The sequence below is a fragment of the Hypanus sabinus genome, chromosome 12, assembly GCF_030144855.1.
Source record: "Hypanus sabinus isolate sHypSab1 chromosome 12, sHypSab1.hap1, whole genome shotgun sequence".
Lineage (NCBI taxonomy): Eukaryota > Metazoa > Chordata > Chondrichthyes > Myliobatiformes > Dasyatidae > Hypanus > Hypanus sabinus.
In genome coordinates, this window is record NC_082717.1 from 87,396,986 (window position 1) to 87,423,400 (window position 26,415).

The 26,415-nt window shown below is 45.1% G+C and overlaps 1 protein-coding gene and 1 long non-coding RNA gene across 5 annotated transcripts in view; one reads left to right on the forward strand and one right to left on the reverse strand.

Moving 5' to 3' along the window:
- Window positions 1-428: 428 nt before the first annotated feature.
- On the reverse strand, window positions 429-20,249 carry LOC132403097 (uncharacterized). Its single transcript, XR_009515182.1, has 3 exons — window positions 20,119-20,249; window positions 10,221-10,267; window positions 429-573 (listed from the first exon to the last, which is right to left on the reverse strand). It is a non-coding gene; the product is annotated as an uncharacterized LOC132403097 (long non-coding RNA).
- Window positions 19,143-26,415, forward strand: part of LOC132403095 (synapse differentiation-inducing gene protein 1-like) — a 137,445-nt gene continuing 130,172 nt past the window's right edge. For 3 of the 4 annotated variants that reach the window (XM_059986379.1, XM_059986376.1, XM_059986378.1), the window contains exon 1: window positions 20,053-20,420. The gene's annotated coding sequence lies outside the window, so the exon portion shown is untranslated. Of the gene's footprint in view, window positions 19,621-20,052; window positions 20,421-26,415 lie in introns of those variants that run through there. The other variant, XM_059986377.1, reaches the window with a different exon arrangement.

Here is a 26,415-nt window from a genome sequence, read left to right on the forward strand (position 1 = left end):
TGAGTGTGCTCACTTTCCCTGAGTGTGCTCACCCTCCCTGAGTGTGCTCACCCTCCCTGAGTGTGCTCACTTTCCCTGAGTGTGCTCACCCTCCCTGAGTGTGCTCACTTTCCCTGAGTGTGCTCACTTTCCCTGAGTGTGCTCACCCTCCCTGAGTGTGCTCACTTTCCCTGAGTGTGCTCACTTTCCCTGAGTGTGCTCACCCTCCCTGAGTGTGCTATTTTCTCCTGAGCATGCTAACTTCCATGTTTCAGGGACAAGAACTCTTAAGTCCCATTATGCTGCACCTTCCTGAAATTTCTTCCCAGTCATGCAACAATCTGTTCTCTTCATCTTTAATCTTCCAGAATAAGACACAGGAGCAAAATGAACAACTTTACAAGATTTATTTAATCCTGGCCGGATCATGAGTCAGCTCTGCCAACAGATCCATACTTGGATGAAAAAGTGTTGGTGTCATTCGTTTTCCAGCAACAGGCTGTGAAATCTATCAATATTCCAAATGTTGTTTTGTTGTATAGAGCAGGGGTCCCATCTTTTTTATGCCATGGACTCCTGGTGGGAATCCCTGGTCTAGAGGGAGCAGGAAAGAGCAGACAATATTGCATTGTTTTGATACAACTTGAGAATATTTTTTCCTCCATAAGAATGTATATTAATTTTTCTCAGGAATGTAGTATTTCTGGAAATTTACAGAAGCATGAGCTACTAATATAAACTCAGTGGTCACTTTATTAAGTACAGTACACCTGTACACACACTTGTTAATACAGACATCTAATCAACCAATCATGTGGCAGCAACTCAATGCATAAAGTATAAAACGTGGAAACATAGAAAACCTACAGCACAATACAGGCCCTTTGGCCCACAATGCTGTGCCAAACATGAACTTACTTTAGAAATTACCTTGGGCTACCCATAGCCCTCTATTTTTCTAAGCTCAATGTAGCCATCCAGGAGTCTCTTAAAAGACCCTATCGTATCCGCCTCCAACACTATCACTGGCAGCCCATTCCATGCATTTGCCACTCTCTGCATAAAAAACTTACCCCTGACATCTCCTCAGTACCTACTACCAAGCATCTTAAAACTGTGCCCTCTCGTGCTAGCCATCTTAGCCCTGGGGAAAAGCCTCTGACTATCCACATGATCAATGCCTCTCATCATCTTATACACCTCTATCAGGTCACCTCTCATCCTCTGCTGCTCGAAGGAGAAAAGGCCGAGTTCACTAAACCTATTCTCATAGGGCATGCTCCCCAATCCAGACAACATCATTGTAAATCTCCTCTGCACCCTTTCTATGGCTTCCACATCCTTCCTGTAGTGAGGTGACCAGAACAGAGCACAGTGCTCCAAGTGCTCTCGGCTCTTAAACTCAATCCCCATGGTTGATGAAGACCATGCACCATATGCCTTCTTAACCACAGAGTCAACCCGTGTCTTTCAACATGGTTAAAAGGTTCAGGTGTTGTTCAAACCAAACATCAGAATGGGGAAGAAATGTGATTTTTGAGACTTTGACCAGGAAATGATTGTTGGTGCCTGGCGAGGTGGTGTCAATATCTCAGAAACTGCTGGGATTTTCACACACAACAGTCTCGAGAGTTTACAGAGAATGGTGCAAAAATAAAAAGCATCCAGTGAGCAGCAGTTCTGTGGGAGAAAACGCCTTGTTAATGAGAGAGGTCAGAGGAGACTGGTTCAAGCTGACAGGAAGGTGACAGTAACTCAAATAACCACGCTTTGCAACAGTGGTGTGCAGGAGAGCGTCTGTGAACGCACCACATACTAACTCTTGAGTGGATGGGCTACAGCTGCAGAAGACCATGAACATACACTCAGTGGCCACTTTATTATGTACAGGAGGTACCTAATAAAATGGCCACTGAGTGTATATACAATTGTGATTGGCTGATGAGAGGTAAGGCAACTTACAGGAAGCCATCAGTCTTAAATATCCATTATCAGTTTGCACCCAGTAGATTCAGTTTATCCTCATGATGATGTCTCCATTTCAGAGTCTGATAAGCTGGCTCTGCCTCTGTCTAATGGAAGACCTTTACACAAGGGATGATCATTAGCCTGACTGACAAGGAGGACCGCCTTTAGCACAGCAGTAGTCCTTCGGTCCTTGGGGAACCCTGGCGGGAGTTACACTCTCATTAGTCCTGGGCTCGGGGTGCCGTTTCCAGGAAACATATGGAACATGATCCAGAGACAAGTAGGGGAGAGTTAGCAGGGTCTTCCCCTAAAAAATATGAAAAATCCTTACAAGGTTATTAGGGCAGGAGGGTAACTTTAGGGACATTTAACTCAGCATTTGCTCATAAATAACCTAGGATATTATATTATAATATTAATTTTATTATCTATATTTATGTTATTGCAATATTTTATTATGTACACTCAGCTGCCTCTTTATTAGGTACCTCTTGTGCCTAATTAAGTCACACTGTGTGTATGTTCATGGTCTTCTGTTGCTGTAGCCCATCCACTTTGAGGTTCAATGTCTTGCGCTCTTCCGCACACCACCGTTGTAATGTATGGTTATTTGAGCTACTGTCACCTTCCTGTCAGCTTGAGCCAGTCTGACAACACACACAAAATGCTGGTGGAATGCAGCAGGCCAGGCAGTATCTATAGGAAGAAGAACTGTTGACGTTTCGGGCCATGATCCTTCGTCAGAAATCCTGACGAAGGGTCTCGGCCCAAAACGTCAACAGTGCTTCTCCCTATAGATACTGCCTGGCCTGTTGTGTTCCACCAACGTTTTGTGTGTGTTGTTTGAATTTCCAGCATCTGCAGATTTCCTCGTGTTTGAACGACTCTGGCCTTTCCCCTCTGACTTCTCTTATTAACAAGGCATTTTTGACCATAGACCAACTGCACACTGATTTTTTTTTTTTGTTTTTCACACCATTCTCTGTAAATTCTAGAGGCTGCGGTGCATGATAATCCCAGGAGATCAGCAGTTTCTGAGATACTCAAACCACCCTGTCTGGCATCAACAATCATTCCACAGTCAAAGTCACTTGGATCACATTTCTTCCCCATTCTGATGTTTGGTCTGAACAACAACTGAAACCTCTTGACCATGTCTGCATGCTTTATGCATTAAGTCACTGCCATATGATTAGCTGATCAGATACTGCATTAATGAACAGGTGTTCCTAATGAAATAGCCACTGAGTATGTATTAATTTTATTATATTATGTTATTATATGTATATATTTGTTTTATTATAATATTTATGATGTTATAATATTATTACTTTATATAAATAACCTAGAATGGTAAAGCCTACAAAAAGTAGGAGAAACATCCCGGTCAATCACAGGCAAAGCCATTGAGCACATCTACAAAGAACACTGCCACAAGAAAGCAGCATCCACCAGCAAGAACCCTCACCACCCAGGGGCCATGCTCCCTTCTTGTGCTGCCATTCAGAAGGTAGTAAAGAAGCCTTTGGACCCACAGCAACAGGTCAGCAACAGTTATTACCCTTCAATCATCAGACTCCTGAGCCAGCATAGACAACTCTGTTCACCTCAACTCTGAATTGACTCCACAACCTATAGACTCACTTTCAATGACTTGACAACTGATGTTCTCAGTGGCTAAGGAGGTGGTGTAGGAGAGAGGGTGTAAGAGTTTTGGATCATTGTGCTCTATTCCAGGGAAGGTGGAACCTATGCAGAAGAAACTATTTTCAGCAGAACTGGAAGGGGACTAACATCCCAGTGGGAAGGTTTGCTAATGCTGTGTGCAGGGGTTTAATCGAGAGTTGCAGGGGAATGGGAACCAGAGGGCCAGAACAGCCGGTGGAGAGGTTGTGGAGACAGATGTTGATAAGACCTCAAACAATGTCAGGAATCAAAAGGTCGAGCATGGTGCAAATGGTGACCTGAGCCTGCAGGTATCATAGAAAAGGGAGATGAGCTCAGGGCATGGATCAATGCCTGGAAATATGACATTGTAGCCAATAGTGAGAGTTGGCTGCAGGGGGGGGCAGGACTGGCAGCTCAATATTCTGGGATTCCATTGTTTTAGACATGACCCACAGCAACAGTGAGTGTGAGAGGCTAGAGGAGGAGGGGTGGCGTTACTAGTCAGGGAAAATGTCATGGCAGTGCTCCGTCTGGACAGACTGGAGTACTTGTCTCGTGAGGTCCAGACAGGAGAACTTGTCTAGTGAGGTGTTATGGGTGGAACTGAGAAATAAGAAATGTATGATCACGTTAATGGGGCTACATTACAGACCACCCAATGATCCGAGAGATTTAGAGGAACAAATTTGTAGAGAGATCGCAAGAAGCATAAAGTTGTTATAGTAGATGATGTTAACTTTCCACGTACTGACTGGGACTCCCATACTGTAAAAGGACTAGATGGGATAGAATTTGTCAAATGTGTTCAGAGAAGTTTCTTTAATCAGTATGTAGAAGTCCCAGTGAGAGGGTGACCTGCTATTAGGGAATGAGACAGGGCAGGTGATGGAAGTTTGTGTAGGGGAACACTTTGCATCTAGTGATCACAATGCCATTACTTTCAAATTAAATATGAAAAAAGATAGGTCTGGTCCATGGGTTCAGATTCTAAATTGGAGAAAGGCCAATTCTGGTGGTACCAGAAAGGATCAGGCAGTGTGGATTGGGACAGACTGTGAACTTGGTAAGTAGCAGGCCTTTAAAAGTGAAATTTTGAGAGTACAAGGCTTGTACGTGCCTGTCAGAATAAAAGGTAAAGATAACAGATGTAGGAAATAGGTTTTCAAGAGATATTGAGGCCCTGGTTAAGAAAAACAAAGGTTGCATCACAGATATATGCAGGTAAGAACAAATGAGGTGCTTATGGAATTACAAGAAATAAGTGAAGAAAGCAATCAGGAGGTCTAAAATAGGGGCATGAGGTTGCCCTAACAAACAAAGTGAAGGAGAATCCTAAGGGATTCTACAGATATGTTAATAGGAAAAGGATTGTAAGGGACAACATTGGTCCCCTAGAAGATCAGAATGGTAATCCATATGTAAAGTCAAAAGAGATGGGGGAGATCTTAAATACTTTTTTTTGCATCTGCAATTATTCAGGCGATGGACAGAGTCTATAGAAGCGAGGCAAAACTGCATTAACTTCATGGACCCTGTACAGATTACAGAGGAGAGATACTTGTTATTCCGAAGCAAATCAAAATGGATAAATCCCCAGGCCCTGAAAAGGTGTTCTCTCAGGCCATTCCGGGAGGCAAGTGCAGAAATTGCCGGGGCCCTAGCAGAGATTTTTAAATCATCCTTTGTGACAGGAGATATACCAGAGGATTGGAGGATAGTCTGTGTTGTTCGACTGCTTAAGAAAGGATCTAAACATAAATCAGGAAATATAAGCTGATGCATCTGACATCAGCAGTGGAAAAGTTACTGGAAAGTATTCTAAAGGACTGGATATGTAAGTATTTAGATTGACAGGCACTGATTGATAATAGTAGGTATGGCTTTGTGTGTGATAGATCATACCTAACTAATCTTATAGCGTTTGTAAGGAAGTTATTGGGAAAGTGGATGAAGACAAGGCAGTAGATGTTGTCTACATGGACTTTAGCAAAGCACTTGACATGGTCCCGCAAGTGACGTTGGTCAAGAAGCTTCAGTCACTTGGCGTTCCAGCTGAGGTAATAAATTGGGTTACACGGTGGCTCTGTAGGAGAAGCTAGAGAGTGGTAGTAAATGGTTGCCTCTCTGACTGGTGACCTGGGACTAGTGGTGTGCCACGGGGATCAGTGCTGCGTCCATTGTTGCTTGTCATCTATGTCAATGATCTAGATGATAATGTAGCAAACTGGATCAGCAAATTTGCGGATGACACCAAAATTAGGGCTGCAGTAGACAGTGAAGAAGACTATTGTAGCTTACAGAGCAACATGAATTGGAAAAGTGGGCTGGAAAGTGGTAGATGCAATTTAATGCAGATAAATACAAGGTGTTGTACTTTGATAGTACAAACCAGGGCAAGTCTTACATAGTAGGACACTGAGGAGTGTGGAAGTACAAAGGGATTTGGGAATACAGGTCCATAATTCATTGAGGACATTTTCAAGGATGTTACCAGGTTTTGGGGACCTGAGTTATAAGGAAAGGTTGAATGGGTTAGGACTTTATTCCTTACAACATAGCAGATTTGATAGTGATATTCAAAATTATGAGGGGGGTATAGATGGGGTAAATGCAAGCAGGCTTTTCCCACTGAGGTTGGGTGGGACTTAAACCAGAGGTCATGGATTAAGGATGAAAGGTGAGATGTTTAAGAGAAAAATTAGGGGAAACTTCTTCAATCAGAAGGCTGTGAGGATGTGGAATGAGCTGCCACCACAAGGGGTGCATGCAAGCTCAATTTCAACATTTAAGCGAATGGATGATAGGGATATGGAGGGTTGGTGTCAGTGCAGGTCAATGGGAGTAGGCAGTTTAAATGGTTTTAGCATGGACTAGATGGGCCAAAGGTCCTGTTTCTGTGCTGTACTTTTCAATGACTATTATTTACTTATTACTGTTTATTAATACTATTTTTATTTTTCTCTCAGGTCAAGCTGAAAAAACCCGAAGAATGGGCACAGCCAAGCACATTCATTTCTCAATTGCTAGAAACTTTTGGACTATTGTAGAGGTGTTTAGTATTGTGGCTTTCTGGAGTTTTATATAAATATTGGTGTGTAAGCCTAATTTTTTAATGTTATTATATAGTGGCTTTGGGGTGATACCAGTTGTAGATATTACTATCGGGACAACATATACCCTGTTCATGTTCCATAATCTTCCAGTTGCCTCTTTTAATTCAGTAATTTCTGGTGTTTTTCCCTTATTGATTTCTGTAAGTTCTGTGTGTTTAGAATGGCTATATCTGTTAAATAAGCTGTTTTTGCTTGTTTATCCTGTAATATTGTATCCAGACCATTACTATAGATAGGTAGTATGTATGTATGTATATATATATATTATTATTATTATAGATCGGCTTGTATTTATAGTAAGATATGTTGTCTTTTATGTGTTTATATTTTAAAGCAAGGTTTTGATGAATGATGTTTGCCACTTGGTTGTGTCTGTGTAAGTAATCAGATTGAGTTAAACTGTTATAGGATCCTGCAATGTGTTGGGTTGTTTCTGGTTTCTCTTGGCATTTTCTGCATTTATCGTCTTGAATTTGCTGGTCTTTTATGATCAGATTCAGTTTATTTGTCATTTAGAAACCACAAAAGTAATGCAGTTAAAAATTAAGACAACATTCCTCCAGAAAAGCACATGACAAAACAGACTACACCAGAAAATCACATAATGTTTGGCAATCCCCAATCCAGAGTCCGGAGAGGCTGCTGCGTATTAATATCGCGCTACCGTTTTAGCACGTTCCCCGGAAAGGAGCTCCAAATTCACCAGACAAAACAAGACCAAAAACTAAAGCTACAAGACCTGCACAAAACCACGTAGTTACAACATATAGTTACAACAGTGCAAACAATAGCATAATTGAATAAAAAAAACAGACCATGGGCACAGTAAAAATAGTCCAAAAATGTTAAAAGACTATAAGTTCAAAAGAAATCACCACACAGTTTCCACAAGTCCCCAGGGTCCTGACAGACTCTCCATCCCACACCGGCGGCAGAAGGGAATACCCCCGCTATGGACTTCCACGGCACTTCCTGACTCAGCCTCGCAGAGGCAGCACACAATGAAAGCTCCGTCGAACCCAGCCTCGCAGACACAGCACACAATGAAAGCAACCTGACTGCAGCGGACTCCGAGTCCGTCGAACCTCTGAGCCGACGACCATCCCCTCCGGCTCAGCTTCTACCAGCACCATCCTCTGCCGAGTGTATTAAGACGGCCCCCCAATGGCCATCGGCAACGCGACCCCGAGGACTGGGGGCCTGTTCTTCCCAGCAGAGTCCTGGACTTCACAGCAGCAGCAGCAATGAAGAAGGTCTTCCTGGAGATTTCCTGATGTTCCTCCGTGCTCCCACGTCCGTTTTCAATCGATTATGATTGCGCACGGCACCCCGCTTCACAAATAACAGATAATCAGCTCCGGAGTGGCCGCTGCAAGCTGCGTCGCGCCGCCATCTTGGAATTAACTATGTACTTTTGATTATTTTTTGTACTAACCACCTGGTCCTGTGTTCCCAGAAGGAACCTTCTGTTTCTGGGAAAACATCTCCAACTCTGATCCAGGCATTCAACACTTCCTTGTCAACATCTAGTCTGCTCAGATCGTAGGGATGTCTTCCATGAAGGGTCATGCTCTTCCATTGGTTAATTTTCTCTTTATAGTGACAATTCTTTTCATTTTTCTGGATTGTGCTTTCATTTAAGTTTAGCGGTATGTGCTTATCAGAATTGTATTTGCTCACCTGGAGTGCTGAATCCGGTTTTCATTGAAAATATATCTTTAGAAGTCTTATCTGACTGTTGTGTGTATTTTCCTATGATTCCTTTTCTTCCTTCTGCCCTAGGTAATGTTAATCCAAGCACATTCGAGTGTACATAGTGTTTTCTAAAAGTTCTTCATTTCAGTTTTTATCTTTCTTTGTAAATTTTCCAAATCAGTTTTAGACCAAGTTATTATGCCAGAAGAATACATTAATATAGGTACAGTGAAAGTATTTATTGCCTTTGTTATATTGTTACTACTGAGCTCTGTTTGGCAGATTTTCTTAAGCCTTGAAGTAAATTCTGTCAAAAATGTTCCCTTTATCACGCTATGCTCTATCTTCCTTATTTGTTGATATCCCAGATACTTAAATGTTTCACAATCCTCCATCATTTGTATTGTATCCTGCTGCCGTTTTTTATTCTACTAGCTCTATCGTGCCTTTCTTTATGCTTAATGTTCTGCACTTATCATCCAAAGTTCATGTTTCTATCTTTTGAAAATAGTTCTACTATTTGAATTAATTGCTTTAGCTTTACTGATGAAGGAGTGTATAATTTCAAATCATCCACGGATAGAAGGTTTATCAAGGTATAATTCATTTGGTTGTTTCTAATTTCATACCCTATTTTCATCCAATTCAGTAAAATAGGGAGTGGGTTTAAAGCTAGACAAAACCATTGTGGGCTTAGAGTTGCCCTGGAAAATGTCTTGTTTTATTTTGATAATTCTTTTTTGGTTATTAATAGATAGGGTGATTATAGTACACCAATGCTTCATCAGATGTTTTAGGAATTTTGCAAGTATTGGGTGCAGTTTATATATATTAAAAACTTCTATTAACCATGTGTGTGGGACAGTCAAATGCTTTTTAGTATTCCATATAGCAACATGAAAGATTTCTGCTTTTCTGTATTATTATTCGTTTTTATTGGTATTTGCACAATTTGTCTGCTTTTACGCATTTGTTGTTAGAGTGTTGTTTTTCACTGATTTGTTGATCTACTGTCAATGCCCTCATGAAAGTGAATCTCAGGGTTAGATGTACACTGTGTGTATGCTGCAGCCATTCATCCCCTTCAAGGTTCAATGTGTTGTGTGTTCAGAGAAGTTCTTCTGCACACCACTTTTGTTATATGTGGTTACTTGAGTTACTGTCATCTCCCTGGCAGCTTGAACCAGTCCGGCCATTCTCTTCTCACCTCTCTCATTAACACGATGCTTTGCACACAGAACTGCCACTCAATGGATTTTTTTCTCTTTTTCACACCATTCCCTGAAAACTCTAGAGACTGCTGTGCGTGAAAATCCCAAGAGATACTCAAACCACCCTGTCTGGCACCAACAATCATTCCACAGTCAAAGTCACTTAGATCACATTTCTTCCCCATTCTGATGTTTGATCTGAACAACAACTGAACCTCTTGACCATGTCTGCATGTTTTTATGCATTGAGTCGCTGCCAGAAGATTGGCTGATTAGATATTTGCATTAATGAGCAGGTGTACCTAATAGAGTGGCGACTGAGTGTGGTGACAAACACGTACTTTGATTATAAAGTTGCTTTGAACTTCGAACTTTAGTTTTTTGAATCCAGCCACGTCCTTAACATGCTAAAGCTGAAACTTATGCATCTGTAAGATTCTGGTCAAGTATCTGAACTAAAGAATGGAGGATAAAGTCAATTATTGCTTGCAAAGTGATTCAACAGAATGAATGATTCAAATCAGTTTGGACATCTGAGGGGAAATGAGCTGTTGAAATCTGTCATATGGTGAAAGAAAGTACTCACCCCACAGAGCAATGAAAAACGACAGAGTGCACAGCAAGATCCCAGTCCTGAAATGAGAAGATATACATTTGGTGGCATTGCTTCAAGAATAACTATCCACTGGCCTTTGCCAAACGTGAGCCGGTTAAGATGGGCAGACAAGACCTCAGCCTAATATTGCATGACCAAAAGCCTGCGCATGTTGTAATTGCAAAATGAAAACAAAGTGCAGGAACACTCAGCAGGTCAGACAGTGTCTGTTGAGAGTTCATAGCCATAGCAAACCACAGCATAGAAGCAGACCCTTTGGCCCATCTAGTCCATTCTGAACTGTTACTCTGCCTAGTCCCATACCCTCCACATCTCTCCTATCCGTGTACTTATCCAAACTTCTCGTAAATGTTCAAATTGAATTTGGATCCACCACTTCTGCTGGCAGCTCATTCCACCTTTGCTCCATCCTCTGAGTAAAGTAGTTCTCCCTCATGTTCTCCTTAAACACTTTACCTTTCACCCTTAACCCATGACTTCAGGTCTCACCTAGCCTATGTGCATTTACATTTCATCATTTTGTATACCTCTATCTAATCTCCCCTCATTCCCCTGCACTCCAGGGAATGAAGTCGTAACCTATTCGACCTTTCCCTGTGACTCAGGTCCTCAGGACCAACCAAACTCATTGCAAATTTTCTCTTTAGCCAGTGGGTGATGAATCTGTGGAATTCGTTGTCACAGGTGGCTGTGAAGGCCAAATCATTGGATATATTTAAAGCTGACATTGATAGGTTCTTGATTAGTAAAGGCGTTAAAGGTTATGGGGAGAAGGCTGGGGGAATGGGGTTGAGAGGGATAATAAATCAGCCATGATGGAGTGGTGGAGCAGACTTGTTGGGCTGAATGGCCTCGTTCTTCTCCTATATCTATGTTCTTATAGATATGCTTCCTGCATTGGTGACCAGGACTACCCAGTGAAAAAGGAGCTTTGATCAGCGAGCAATCCAGATGTAAGAACTTTTGAGAGAAAGGGTTATCACTCAGGTCCACTGCCCAAGTAGAAAAACAGCAAAGAAGGACAAAAAAGAGCTTGGACAAGTGGCCAATTGATGTTTGCGATTGATTAGAAAGAGCAAGTTAAAGGAAGCAGGGCAAGTGTAGCAGCCATCGTCTGCGTGGACAGAGTCAGAGTGGTGATCTTGAGGCTTCAGCAGAGGGAGACTTCACTCAGAAAAAGCAAAGGAAAGAGAAGTTCTAGGTTAAGTTTTTCTTTCTTTCCCTTCTTTATGTCTGCTCAGCTAGGACAGTAGAGATGCCAGACAGGATCGTGGAATGCTCCTTCTGAGGTACGTGGGAAGCCAGGGGGACTTCCAGTGTCCCTGACGACTACAAATGCAAGAAGTGCATCCAGCTGCAGCTTCTAACAATCCGCATTAAGGAGTTGGAGCTGGAACTGGATGAACTCTGGATCATTCGGGAGGCTATGGGGTGATAGATAGGACATATAGAGAGGTAGTTACACCCAAGGTGCAGGACACAGGAAACTGAGTGACAGTCAGGAAGGAGAAGAAGGTTAAGGAGCCAGGGCAGAGCCCTGTGACCATCCCCCCTCATTAACAGGTCTATCACTTTGGACACTGTTGGAGGGAATTGACCAAACAGGGAAAAGTCACAGTGGCTGGGTCTGTGGCACTGAGTCTGGCTGCAACTCAGAAAGGAAGAAGGGAGAAGAGGCACACAGCGGTGACGGGGATTTGTTAGATAAGGGAATGAACAGGAAGTTCTATGGACAAGAACAGGATTCCCAGGTGGTATGTTGCCTCCCAGGTCCCAGGGTCCAGGATATCTCAGATCAAGTCTTCAGCATTGTTAAGTGGGAAGGTGAACAGCAAGAAATTGTGGTCCATGTAGGTACCAATGACATGGGTAGAACAAGTGACGAGGTTCTGCATGGGGAGTTCAAGGAGTTGGGTGCTAAGTTAAAGGGCAGGACCTCCAGGTTTGTGATCTTAGGATTGCTACCTGTGCCATGTGCTAGTGAGGCCAAAACGAGAAGATTATACAGTTTAATATGTGGCTAAGGAGTTGGTGTAGGAGGGAGGTTATAAGATTTTTGGATCTTTGGGCTCTTTTCCAGGGAAGGTGGGACCTGTACAAAAGGGACAGCGTGCACCTGAACTGGAGGGGGACTAATATCCTAGCAGGAAGATTTGTTATTGCTACACTGTGGAGTTTAAACTACAGTTACAGGGAGATGGGAACCAGGGTGCCAGAACAGTTAGTGGAGAGGTGGTGGAGCCAGATGTTGGTACGACCTCAGACAAAGTTCAGAATCAAAAGGCTGAGCATGGTGTGACTCATGTCCTGAGCTACATACAGTATATTTCAATGCAAGAGGTATTGTAGGAAAGGCAGATGATAGAGCTGAAGATGAGGTAGCTGGTTCATAAACAGAGGTAATGTGTAGAGAGGAGAAGCTGTTGATAGGGCAAAATTGCAGTCAACTGGATAAGTTGCAACAGAAAAGACAGACAAAATCGAAAAGGGTGAAAGCAGGACTGAAGGTGGCTACACCCAGTAAACGGAATAAGGTAGATGAACTTGCAGCAAAGTTACAGACTGGCAGGTATGAAGTTGTCGGCATCACTGAATCATGGCTGAAAGAAGATTATAGCTGGGAGTGTAATGCCCAAGGATACACATTGTATTGAAAGGACAGGCAGGAAAGCAGAGGTGGCAGTGTTGTTCTGTTGGTAAAATATGAAATCAAATCATCACAGAGAGGTGACACAGGGTTGGAGGGTGTTGAATCATTGTGGATAGAGCTAATGAACAGCTAGGATAATAAGACCCTGATGGGAGTTGTACACAGACCCCCAAACTGTAGTAAGGAAATAGTCTACAAATTACAATGGGGGATAGAAAATGCATATCGAAAGGGCAATGTTACAACAGTCGGGGGGATTTCAATATGTGGGTAGATTGGGATTCTAGCATGGATAAAGCCGTGGCTGATTGCCAGGAGGCAAAGAGTGGGACAAAGGGAGTCTCTTCTGGCTGGCTGCTGGTGATTAGTAGTGTTCAATGGGAGTGTGTAGGGAACAATTCTTTTTTCATTATATGTCACAGATTTGGATGGTGGAATTGATGGCTTTGTTGCAAAATTTGCCCATGATATGAAGATAGGTGAAGGGTCAGATAGTTTTGAGGAAGCAGGGAGGCTACAAAAAGACTTAGACAGATGAATGAGCAAAGAAAAGGCAGATGGAATACAGTGTCTGGAAGTGTTTGGTCATGCATTTTGCTCGAAGAAATGAAAGGGTTGTCTATTTTCTAAATGGAGAGAAAATACAAAATACTGAAGTGCAAAGGGACTTGGGAGTCCTTGTGCAGGATTCCCTAAAGGTTAATTTGCAAGTTGAATCTGTGGTGAGGAAGGCAAATGTGATGTCAGCATTCACTTCAAGGGGACTAGAATATAAAAGCACGGATGTAATGTTGGGACTTTGTAAAGTACTGGTAAGGCCTCACATGGAATATTGTGAGCAGTTTGGGCCCCTTATCTTTGAAAGAATGTGCAGGAACTGGACAGGGTTCAAAGGAAGTTCTTGAAAATGTTTCCAGGAGTCAATGGCTTGGCATATGATGAGCATTTGATGGCTCTGGGACAGTAAGAAAGCTAATGGCATGCTGGCCTTTATAACAAGAGGAATTGAGTATAGGAGCAAAGAGGTCCTTCTGCAGCTGTACAGGGCCCTGGTGAGACCACACCTAGAGTATTGTGTGCAGTTTTGGTCTCCAAATTTGAGGCAGGACATTCTTGCTATTGAGGGAGTGCAGCGTAGGTTCACGAGATTAATTCCCGGAATGGCAGGACTGACATATACTGAAAGATTGGAGCGACTGGGCTTGTATCCACTGGAATTTAGAAGGATGAGAGGGAATCTGATTGAAACATGTAAGATTATTACGGGATTGGACACACTGGAGGCAGGAAGGATGTTCCTGCTGATGGGTGAGTCCAGAACTAGAGGCCACAGTTTAAGAATAAGGGGTAGGCCATTTAGAACTGAGATGCGGAAAAACTTTTTCACCCAGAGAGTGGTGGATATGTGGAATGCTCTGCCCCAGAAGGCAGTGGAGGCCAAGTCTCTGGATGCATTCAAGAGAGAGTTAGATAGAGCTCTTATAGATAGCGGGGTCAAGGGATATGGGAAGAGGGCAGGAACGGGGTACTGATTGTGTATGATCAGCCATGATCACAGTGAATGGTGGGGCTGGCTAGAAGGGCCGAATGGCCTACTCCTGCACCTACTGTCTATTGTCTATATAATTCACTAGTATTCAGAAGGATGAGAGGTGACCTCATTGAAACCTACCAAATGGTGAAAGGCCTTGATAGAGTGGATGTGGAGAGGATGTTTGCTATGAGGGGGGAGTCTAAGACCAGAGGACACAACCTCAGAATAGAGGGGTGTCCTTTTAGAATGGAGATGAGGAGGTGCAGGTGAGAGAGTGGCGAATTGTGGATTCTTTGCCACAGGCCTTTAAGTATACTTAAGGCAGAGGTTGATAGCTTCTTGATTGGTCAGGGCATGAAGTGATATGGGCAGAAGACAAGAGATTGAGGCTGAGAGGAAAATTGGATCGGCGATAATGAAGTGGTGGAGCAGACTCGATAGGCCAAATGGCCTAATTTTGCTCCTATATCTGATGGTCTTATGGTCTTAATACTCCAAATTAGGCCTCGCCAGTGTCTTATACAACTTCAACAAAACATCCCAACACCTGTACACAATACTTTGATTTATGAAGGCCAATGTGTCAAAAGCTTTCTTTGCAACCTATCTTCATGTGATGACGTTTTCAAGGAATTAGGGATCAGTACTTCATGATCCCTCTGTTCTACCACACTCCTAAGTTCCCTGCAGAGTGCATTGTGCAAGTCCTATCCTGGTTTGTCCTTCCAAAGTGTAACAACTCACACTTGTCTGCATTAAATTCCACCTGCCATTTTCCAGCCCACTTTTACACCCCACTACATGCTTTGATAGCCTTCCTCGCTGTCCACTACGGCCCCAATCTTGTTGTCATCTGTAAATTTGCAGATCTGGTTTACACATTATCATCAATATTGTTGATATACTGCAAATGACTAACAACAACAGACGCAGAACCAATGTCTGCAGCACTCCACTACGTACAGGCTGGGAGGCAGCTATCTACATCCACTCTCTGGGTTCTCCTGCAAAGCCAATGACTAATCCAATTTACTACCCCATCCTGAATGCCAAGTGACTGAACCTCGCACTCGGGCCATTGACAAAGGCCTTGATAAAGTCCATGCAGACAACATCTACTGCCTTTCCTTCATCAACTTTCCTGGTAATTGGTTGGACATGACCTACCATAAACAAAGGCATGTTGACAATCCCTAATCAGAACCCAACTTCCCAAATATTTATATATCCAGTCCCTTAGAATACCTTGCAATGACTTACTCACTGCTCACCAATCTATAATTTCCCAGCTTATTCTTAGAACCTTTCTTAAACAATGGAGCAACATTAGCTATCCTCCAATCCTGCAGCAGCTCTTTCCTGGCTAATGATGTAGACTTGAAGTTCCAGCTTGAAGACTTACGTCAGAACAGCTTCTTGCTAAGTACTGACACCAATGGACCTTACCTCTCCTCATTGATGCTGTCCGATTTATTCTAAATTATTGAGATACATCGTGGAATAGGTCCGTCCAGCCCCTCGAACCACATCACCCGGTAGTCCTCTGATTTAACCTGAGCCTAATCACAGGGCAATTTACAAATTTATCTACCAGCCTGGAGGAGGAAACCCACGTGGTCATGGGAAGAATGTACTGCACAAACTTCTTACAAGCTTCGGTGGGAATTGAACCCAGATCACCTGTACTGTAAAGCGTTGTGCTAACCACTACACTAGCATGACACCCTGACTGCTGTGCAACTCTGGCATTCTCTATCTTTAAATCTCTTCAGTGTCTCCACCAAAAGAGTACTCCTCTGAGAATGCAGTTCTCATTCAAATGTCCACTTGGGATGTCAGACTAACCTCTTACTCAGACCTTAATGTCAAACTTGCAACAAAGCAATTGGGGAAGGAAAGCTAGCAGTAGGGCTAGTGCACATTGTCCCATAGAGTCAGAGACTGATGGAATAGTACAGCATGAGATCAGGCCCTTCACTACACTGGGCACTTGCTGACTCTCCCCTCTCACCTTACATGCATGCCTTCTACTTCTTGATTTCCCCACCCTGGGGAAAAACCCCAACCCTGTATCCCTCTTCTTCCACTTAGGCAATCTCTCAGGATGGAGAATTTCCTGCTGCCACTGCACTGTGAGAAAACTGATGAGGCCACTGTTGGAACTGCAGGCTCTTCTGCAGACAGAGAAGGGTCTCATAGAGTGATACAGTATGGAAGCAGGCCTTTTGGCCCATCGAGTCCATGCTGACCATCAAGCATTAGTCCGACTTTATTCTCCCAGCATTTCCCCTCAAGATCCTACCCCTCACCTACCAGTTAGGGGCAATTTACTGTGGCCAATTCATCACTGACCATGTACACCTTGCGATGCGTGAGGGATCTGAGACAGGCAGAATCTTTTTCCCAGGGTAGAAATGCCAAGTACTAGCTATCAAAGTTGAGAGGAGGAAAGTTTAACAGAGATGTGCTGAGCAACCTTTTAACACCGAGAATGTGGGCCGCCAGAGGTAACGGTTGAAGCAGTTGTGATAGTGGTGTTTCAGAGGCCGTTATTCACATGATTATGCAGGGAACAGAGGAATATGGATCATGTGTAGGCTGAAGAAATTTATTTAATTTGGCATTTTGTTCAGTGCAGGTGATAAAAGCCCTGTCCCTGTTCTGTCCTGTACTGTGCTGTTCCATAGCAACACACATAGCATGAAGAAACTCAACAGGTCAGGCAGCATCTATGGAGGAAAATGGAGAGTCAGCATTGTGGGTCCAGACCCTTCATCTGCACTGAAGGACAGAGCGAGGAGTTTCAAGTTCCTGGGTGTTAACATCTCTGGTGATCTATCCTGGGCCCAACATACTGATGCAATTGCAAAGAAGGCATGTCAGTGGCTCTACTTTGTTAGGAGTTTGAGGAGATTTGCTATGTCACCAAAGATTTCTGCAGGTGTGCCGTGGAGAGCATCCTAACCGCTTGCATCCACCGTCTGTTACGGAGGGGTCACTGTACAGGATCGGAAAAAAGCCGCAGAGGGTCGCAAGCGCAGCCAGCTCCACCACAGGCACTCACCTCCCCAGTACCGAGGATACCTTCAAAAGGTGATGCCTCGAGGTGCATCATTAAGGACCCCCATCGCCCAGGACATGCCCTCTTCTCATTCCTACCATCAGAGAGGAGGTACAGGAGCCTGAAGGCGCACACTCAATATTTTAGGAACAGCTTCTTCTCCTTTGCTGTCAGATTTCTGAAAGGACATTGAACCAACCCACGTACCTCATCATTTTTGCTCTATGCATTACTTATTTCATTTTTAAAATATATTTATAAGTGCAATTTATAGTTTTTATGTATTGCACTGTATGGCTGCCACAAAATATGCAGTATATGATATGAAAGCTGATTCTTGTTATAGGGAGGTCGCTGGTTTATGGGTGGATATACCAAAAGAGGAGTGAGGTGCTCCTTCCTTCTGCCAGCCTATAGGTCACCCTTGGGCAAGGAGTTTCGCCCCCCTCCCCCTTTGATCAGAGTCATGTGAAGCCATGGGAACAAGTGGTGGATGGTCATATGAGCAGCTGATGCTGGTTATGACGCCAGGCAGACAATCTCTGAAGAGGATTGATAATGGCTGGGGTCACCCGTCCTGGTGGTGGAAAGATAAAGATCACCCAGGTCATACAAAACGGCACATAATGAATGAACTAACAGGCCAGTCTAGCCAGAACCGGTGTACAGGTACCAGATAGCCTCTCCTTCAATCAGAGGGTTGTTCACTTCCCTCCCTAGATACTGGGTGACCCGCTGAGTTCCGTCAGCAGGTTGTTTCTTGCTGCGGGTTCCAGCATCTGCTGCCGCTTGTGTCTCCTTACAATTCTGCGGAGCGACCAGAGAAGCACGTGGTCGAATCGAAACTCGCAAGCGGGGCCCTGTCTCTGCTGTTCACAACGGACTCCTGAGGTATGATTGATGCCTAGCACTGACGCAGAGGGCCGAAGGGCCTCTTCTCATGCAGTATGATCTCAATGGCCTTGGAGTTGAATATCAGGCAAGTTCCGCGAAGTGTCTGAATGTAGCGAAATCTTGATGTGACTTAGACCCCAGCATCGCCTGAGAGATGGGAAGAACATTGTCTGATTCTCCAGTGCACCTCCGCTAGTCGACATTAATTACTGATTACGTTTTGATTTAAGCGTTCGTTACTACACCCTGATGTAACACACGCACAAAACGCTGGAGGAGCTCGGCAGGTCAGGCAGCATCTGTGGAAGGGAATACAGTCGAAGTTTTGTGATTCCATCTGAAACGCCCACGCTATAGATTCCATAGATGCTGCTGAGATCCTCCAGTATTTCGCGTGTGTTGCTTTGGATTTCCAGCATCTGCAGAATCTCTTGTGTTTCTGATGTAGCTCTATATTCTTACTAAAGTGACCGTTCGGCCCATTGAATCAATGTCAGCAGTTCCATCATTCGCTAATTTTCCCCGTTATCTATTCTCCCCTGATTCCATTTCTCTCTCACAGCCCGGCGCCGCAGGTTACTGGTCACTCTCGGGGAAACTCCCTGTGACTGAAAGCAGTTGTTTTCCCGGGGTGAGGCGTTGGGAGGGAGGGGAGCTGAACTGTCCGTCCACGCACAGGAGCCGAACAATGCGGAAATCTGCTCAGATGTGGGCGAAACTGCTCCCCCTCCCCCTCCCCCTCAGTTGCAGTGGTTTCCGCGGGTAAAGAGCGCTGCATGGATAAATGTTGCCCACATAACAAGGAACTGGCATTTTCCGTGTGCCTGGAAAACGGTGCAGCTGAAAGCAGGGAGCGAACAGGCACGGCGGCTGTGTGCACAGAGGAATCTGGACGAATACCCACAAACAACGTGAGCAGAGATAGCCTCATACTGCAAATATGGGTCAGGAAGAACCCCCCTCCCTACATCGCCGGTAACCGGACTATTGAAAGGATTGTGCTCCGTATGGCGAGTTAAAACTCGGCGGTAGTTCTGTCTCTGGACCGTGGGCAGCAGAGCTGTGGAAGCTTTGCACTTGGCTCTGGAGTTGTGGCTGCCGGTGTGGGCGCTTGGTGAGCGAGGACACTCAATTCTAGAGTGGGAGAACTTTTAAAGAAACGTGCCTAACTGGATGTTAGGGGGTGGCGGAAATATATCGTGACTGGGTCGCCGGTTACTCCAGCTTAACGGTGAGACCCCCCCCCCCAAAAAAAACAACCTTAATCAACATTAGTACGTGTCAACGGGGCGGGAAAGGGGAAAAGTCTATCGCACTTTATCACAAGCCTTCTCTTCCTCTCTCTCTCTCTCTTCCTCTCTCTCTCTCTCGCTCTCACACACACACGCTTAGGCATTGCTGTATGCACACCTTTACACAATCTCGCACACATACACAGACTCACGCACATACACAAACTCATAGCTGTGAACATACGCACATCCAGTGTTTAATACATAGCAACACTCACGTGCACATTTAATTATACATGAATGCACTTTATACTAATGCAAACACGAATTTATAAACAAAATGCGTTATAAGTATATCATGTGACCTACGTGTGTGTGATGTGTGTGTACTGACACTAATTTAACACGGTTTGTACGCACGGCTATGTAAACATACGTATGTGTATCGGTATGTCTGTGCGCCTGTGTTCTTTATGCACGCAGACACGCATGTGTACCTGTACATATATATTTGCATAGACACTCCAGTTCACGCCATCCAAAGTGTGCCGGGAGGCAGGTTGTACCCGGAGACCTCCGGGGGGTCTGCCGGGCTGCGAGCTGCGGTCAGCGGGATAGGCTGGTCCGGAGGTGCGAGCGTCAGGGCAGGCGATGTGGTGACTTCCCTTCCACAATGCAGCAGTCCCGCTGCCTTATCATGCGGTTCACACCCCCCGGAGGGACTCCTGGCTGTAAGAAGGCTCCTCCAACAACCCCGCGGACTGAGAGGGGCATTCGGCAGGGTCATTGAACGAGGAAGGTGAGGTAGGAGGGAGTGCATTTGAAACAAAATGTTGTAAGCGAAGAATGTGAAGCAGCGCGTTTATAGAGACACGCACACCCGTATACATTCCACACACTAACTCAGGGCCACGCATCATTTCCCGGACACTGCAGAGCACGGGGATGAGTTCTGCTTCACAAATAAGCGCCCCGGCTCGTTTGTAACCGAAGCCCCACCGTGGCTGTTGTGCGTGCGGGGATTTGAGAAATCCTTCCGCTGTAGGGAGTCGTGATCTGATGGTCTGTGTGCCCCCCTTCATGTCTCTGCATCTTTCCGTAAGACTGGGCGAACACCTGTGTGTGTGTCTCTAACTCTAGATCTGTGTGCTGCCTTTTGCATCTATATACATTATTTTTGTCATGCTGTACAGTACAGGAAAAGGCCCTTCAGCCCATCACATCCATGCCCACATTTTTTTACAGTCTACTCGAATCCCCATTTGCCTGTATTAGGTCCATACCCTACTAAGCCTGTCTAAAATTTTCTGAAAGGTGGTCATTATGTCCAACTACACCACTTCGTCAGGCTGTCAGTTCCACATATCAATGGCCCTCTGTTTAAATAAAAACTCTTCCTCTCATTCCCCCTCAAGATTCCAGCCACACACCTTAAATGTATGCACTCTTGTTTTTTTTTATATCCCCTGCTATAGGAACGTGTGTGTGTGTGTGTGTGTGTGTGAGTGGGTGTGTGAGTGTGAGTGTGAGTGTGTGTGAGTGTGAGTGTGAGTGTGTGAGTGTGAGTGTGTGTGTGTGTGTGAGTGGGTGTGTGAGTGTGTGTGAGTGTGTGAGTGTGAGTGTGTGTGTGAGTGGGTGTGTGAGTGTGAGTGTGAGTGTGTGTGTGAGTGTGTGTGTGTGGGTGTGTGAGTGTGAGTGTGTGTGTGTGTGTGTGAGTGGGTGTGTGAGTGTGTGTGAGTGAGTGTGTGAGTGTGAGTGTGTGAGTGTGTGTGTGTGAGTGGGTGTGTGAGTGTGAGTGTGTGTGTGAGTGTGAGTGTGTGTGTGTGGGTGTGTGAGTGTGTGAGTGTGAGTGTGTGTGGGTGTGTGAGTGTGAGTGTGTGTGTGGGTGTGTGAGTGTGAGTGTGTGTGAGTGTGTGTGTGTGTGTGTGTGTGTGTGAGTGGGTGTGTGAGTGTGTGTGAGTGTGTGTGAGTGAGTGTGTGAGTGTGTGTGTGAGTGTGAGTGTGTGTGTGTGAGTGTGAGTGTGTGTGTGTGTGCGTGTGTGTGCGTGCGTGCGCGCGCGTGTTAAACATAACAGATTCTGTAGATGCTGAAAATCCAGAGAAAAACACACAAATTGCTGGAGGGTCTCAGCAGGCCAGGTGGCATCCATGGAGAGGGATAAACGGTCAACTTTTCTGGCTGAGATCCAAGTCCTGATGAAGGGTCTCGGCCGAAAAAACATCAGCTGTTTATTCCCCTCCATAGATGCTGCCTGACCTGCTGAGTTTCTCCAGCATTCTGTGTGTGTTGTTATTGTGTGTTTGTGTGTGTGACGGTGTGAGTTTGAGGGTGTGAATGTGTTTGTATGACTATGTATGTTAGTAGAGGCTGTTGGGAGTTCACATAAAGATGGAAATGATTAAAGTTCCTTTTTTTGCATACCCTGGCATAACCAAATTGTTAAAGGAAAGGACTTGGTGGATTGCAAGTAGGTCGTTGCTGCAGTCCTTGTCGATTTGATCAACTGTAGGCAAAAAGCCAGCTGATTTTGCATGTGTGTATGTAGTACCTGGAGCTGATTCTGCAGTCTGTCTTCAAACAGTCCCCCAATCCTTGTGATACCATGATCGATAATATTGGCAGTGTGTAACATAGGAGTTCAATTCGGTTTCACAACACTGACATATGGTTAATTATGGTATCATTGTCTCCAAAGCAGTGGTAGTTCTATTTATTTCAGTAAATAGTAAAGGTCTCTATGAACTACAAAATGAGCACAAAATAATCTGAATGAACTGCAATGAGAATTCAAGCTGTCCAATATTTGAATGTTGTTTTGCTGTGCGAGGACAGTCTTGCCAAATCTAAAGTGGAAATATTCTTTGAATCACACATCTTCCACATCAGATGAGAGGAGTAACACAATCACCATGCTGGCAGCATTTTGGGCCAAAACCCATCCTCAGGAAACGTTAACTATTTATTCCTCTCCATAGATGCTGCCTGACCTGCTGAGTTCCTCCAGCATTTTGTGTGTGTTGATCAAGATTTCCAGCCTCTGCAGAATCCCTTGTGTTTGAGAGTGGAGGGGTGTTGGAGAAGGCAGCATTTTTTTAACTGCAGCACTCCAAGGGATCCCCACCAAGTGAGGGGAGAATGCCAAGCGTTACTTGGAAACTTGGCATGCCTTGTCGAACGTCTACTGCTACCGCTGTTTCTTTAAAGCTGCTGCAAAGTGACGAAATTAGGGTTCAATGTCTGAATGCCTGATTCAAAGGAAAGGACGGGTATCACATGGGATGTAATCGCACTATAGTCTGGGGAGCAGGGAAATGAGGAAGGAGCAAGAGTTTCTCTCTCCTCCATGTCTCTCTATACCCTTCCCTCTTTCTCTCCCTCTCCACTCTTCCATCTCCTCCCTCCGCTCTCCGCAACCCACTCTCCAATCTCCCCATCCCTGTCCCTACTCTCCCCATCCCCCTCAATTCCCATAGCCTCTCAACTCTCCCTTCCCACTCACCACTCTCCCTTCCCTCTCCCTACTCTCCCCATCCCACTCTCCACTCTCCCCATCCCTGTCCCTACTCGCCCCACCCCCTCCACTCTCCCCTTTCCCCTCCCATCCACCCTCCACTATCTCCATTCCCCTTTCTTTTCTCCATCAAACACCTCTCTCTCACTCACTATACCCAACCCCTTCTCTCTCTCTTCATCCCCGTCTCTCTCTCTCTTCATCCCTGTCTCTCTCTCTTCATCCCCATCTCTCTCTCTCTTCATCCCTTTTTCTCTCTCTTATCCCCTTCGCTCTCTCTTCATCCCCTCCTCTCTCTCTCTTCATCCCCTTCTCTCTCTCTCTTCATCCCCTTCTCTCTCCCTTCATCCCTTTTTCTCTCTCTTCATCCCCTTCTCTCTCCATCCCCTCCTCTCTCTTCATCCCTTTTGCTCTCTTTTCATCCCCTCCTCTCTCTCTTTTCATCCCCTCCTCTCTCTCTTTTCATCCCCTCCTCTCTCTCTCTTCATCCCCTTCGCTCTCTCTTCATCCCCTTCTCTCTCATCATCCCCTACTCTCTCTCTCTTCATCCCCTTCTCTCTCCCTTCATCCCTTTTTCTCTCTCTTCATCCCCTTCTCTCTCCATCCCCTCCTCTCTCTTCATCCCTTTTGCTCTCTTTTCATCCCCTCCTCTCTCTCTCTTCATCCCCTTCGCTCTCTCTTCAACCCCTTCTCTCTCTTCATCCCCTTCTCTCTCTCTCTTCATCCCAGTCTTTCTCTCTTTCTCCATCCCAGTTTCTCTTGTCCTCCATCCTGATCTCTCATTCACTCTAGCAAACCCCTTCTTTATTTCTTCACCACCCTTCTTTCTCTTCACCTCTCTTTCCATCCCCATCATCCTTCCCTCTCTCTCCATCTCCTTCCCTCTCTCTTCCTTCCCCCTCTCACTGTCCCCTTCCCTTCCCTCCTTGTCCCCCTCCCCCATCTGTCCCCATTCCATTTCCCCCTCCTCCACATCCTCTTCCCCCATCCTAATCCCCTCACTATGCATTCCCTTCTCTCTCTCCAACCTCCTTACCCGCTCTCCATCCTCTTCTCTCTCTCCATTACACTTATTTCTCCCTCTATCCCCCACTCTTTCCATCCTTGTTCTCTCTCTCGCAACCTTCTTTCTCTCATCCTCTCTGCATTGCCCTTCTCTCTCCCCTGCCCTTTCCCCCATCCCCCTTCTCTCCACAGCTTCCCTCTCCCGACCCCCCCACCATCTCCCCAACCAAACTCTGATCCTTGCTTCTACCCTTTGCTCTCTCCACCCTTCCTTCCCCCTCTCCACCCCTCCTTCCCCCTCTCCACCCCTATTCCCCCCTCCACCACTCCTTCCCTCTCTGCCCCTCCTTCCCTCTCCACACCTCCCCCCTCCATCCCCTCTTCCCCCTCTCCACCACTCCTTCCCCTTCTCCTTCCCTCTCCACCCCTCATTCCCCCTCACCACCCCTCTCCAGCCCCTTCCCTCCCTTTCTCAAGCCCCCTTCCTTCCCTCCCTCCAGCCCCCTTCCTCCTCTTCTCTCTCTCCACCCTCCCCTCCCTGTCTCCTCCCCTTTTCTCTCGCTGCACTTTCTCTGTGTCTGTTGCATTTCATTCTGCATTCAGCTGTTGTTCTATCTCGAAGCATTCTGTAAAAAATTGGTCAGCACAAGCTTTTCACTGCATTTCTGTGCACGTGATAACTCTAATTCCAATTCCACCTGCACCTTCCCCATATTAGCCTGCTCTGCTCAGACTCTTGATGCTGCACCAGTTGAAGGGACAACCTCTCTCCTCATACACTGTTGTATTCTAAGAAGACTTGTAGGCAGAGCTGCTTCTGTTGAATGGCATTTAGTCAATTGCGTACTGGTCCCAGAATCTCAGACTTGTTCCAGTACAGAGACAAGCTGTTCATCTCATCTAGCTGCCCTCTGCAGGACAATTGATTCAGTTGTTTTTAATCCAGACACGACTGATATTTGGATTGTGGGGTCAAATGACCCTTATAGAACTGCCCTGTCTCCCAGGTCTTCCCTCCTTCATGAGAACCTCTACCATGGCGTGCCAATGCAGTTGCTCAAACAGTGAACGCTCATGATAGATTATGTGTGTCGTGCAATCGCACTGGACCCGATTGGTGCTCGAGGTGAACAGAAAATCAACATGGCGTCCTCTGATTTTTTTTGTTCTGTTGGGTTCTGCATTGGTTCTTCATTAATGCTTCACTTCATGTTTATTGTTGCACCTCTGCTGGTTCGTGGATGTGGCTAGGATGTTGCTGCAGCTTAGCTTTTCATTGTGTCTGTACATTCATGGACTTGTCCCTTTGACAACAAACTTGACTCCATCCATCGGCCTTTGGGATGCTCTGTATCCGAGGGGTGAGCAAATGGTCCCTGGGGCACTTCAGAGTCATGGTGGGAAAGGAACAGTGGGGAAAGCTAACTCCAATGGCGTATTGCTCCCGACAGAATCCTTGGAGCATGCCGTGACATTTCAAGGTCCCATGACTAACAACTACCACCCCTCCCCTGCCAGATGGACCACAAGTCTTACATTATATGATGCAGTCACAGCCTTGAATATGCAGGACATCCATTTAGAACAGAAATTAGGAGAAATTTGTTTAGTCAGAGGGTGGCGAGTCTGTGGAATTCATTGTTGTGGAGGCTAAGTCATTTTCTGCAGGCTGAATGGCCTAATTCTGTTCCGATATCTGATCGGAGCAAGGATAAATGTGTTACTGGAGCACTGCATTAACTAAAGTAAACCCTTACTTGACATGGGGCAATAAGAATTGGCGAAGTACTTAATAATGCAAGAAATGATGGTTTGATATTGTTTCATCTATGCTCTAAAAAAGGCAGTCAATAACTCCAATTTGAAATTAACCGCTATGATCTGCGCATTAATAAAGGAGGGTTACTAGAGTCTTTCCAGTTGGCAGGTCAGTCACAGTAAATCTATTATCAAAGTACATGCGCGCCACCCTGAGGTCCTTGTGGCATTCTCCATAGGACAAACAACAGAATTAATGAAAAGCTACACACAAACAAAGACTAGCAAACAATGAATGTGTAAATACAAAAAAAAACTTTAAAAATAATAATAAATAACGCTGAGAACATGAGTTATGGAGTCATTGAAGGTGAGTCCATTGGTTGTGGAATCAGTTCAGAGTAGAGTATGAGGTCCATGCACACACAAGATGGGTGTCTACTCCTGGTTTTGCCTTGTGCTGGCTCTCTTCACTGTCACCATGTTTTAACTTGGCTATCCTAATTCCTGCTTTCACTC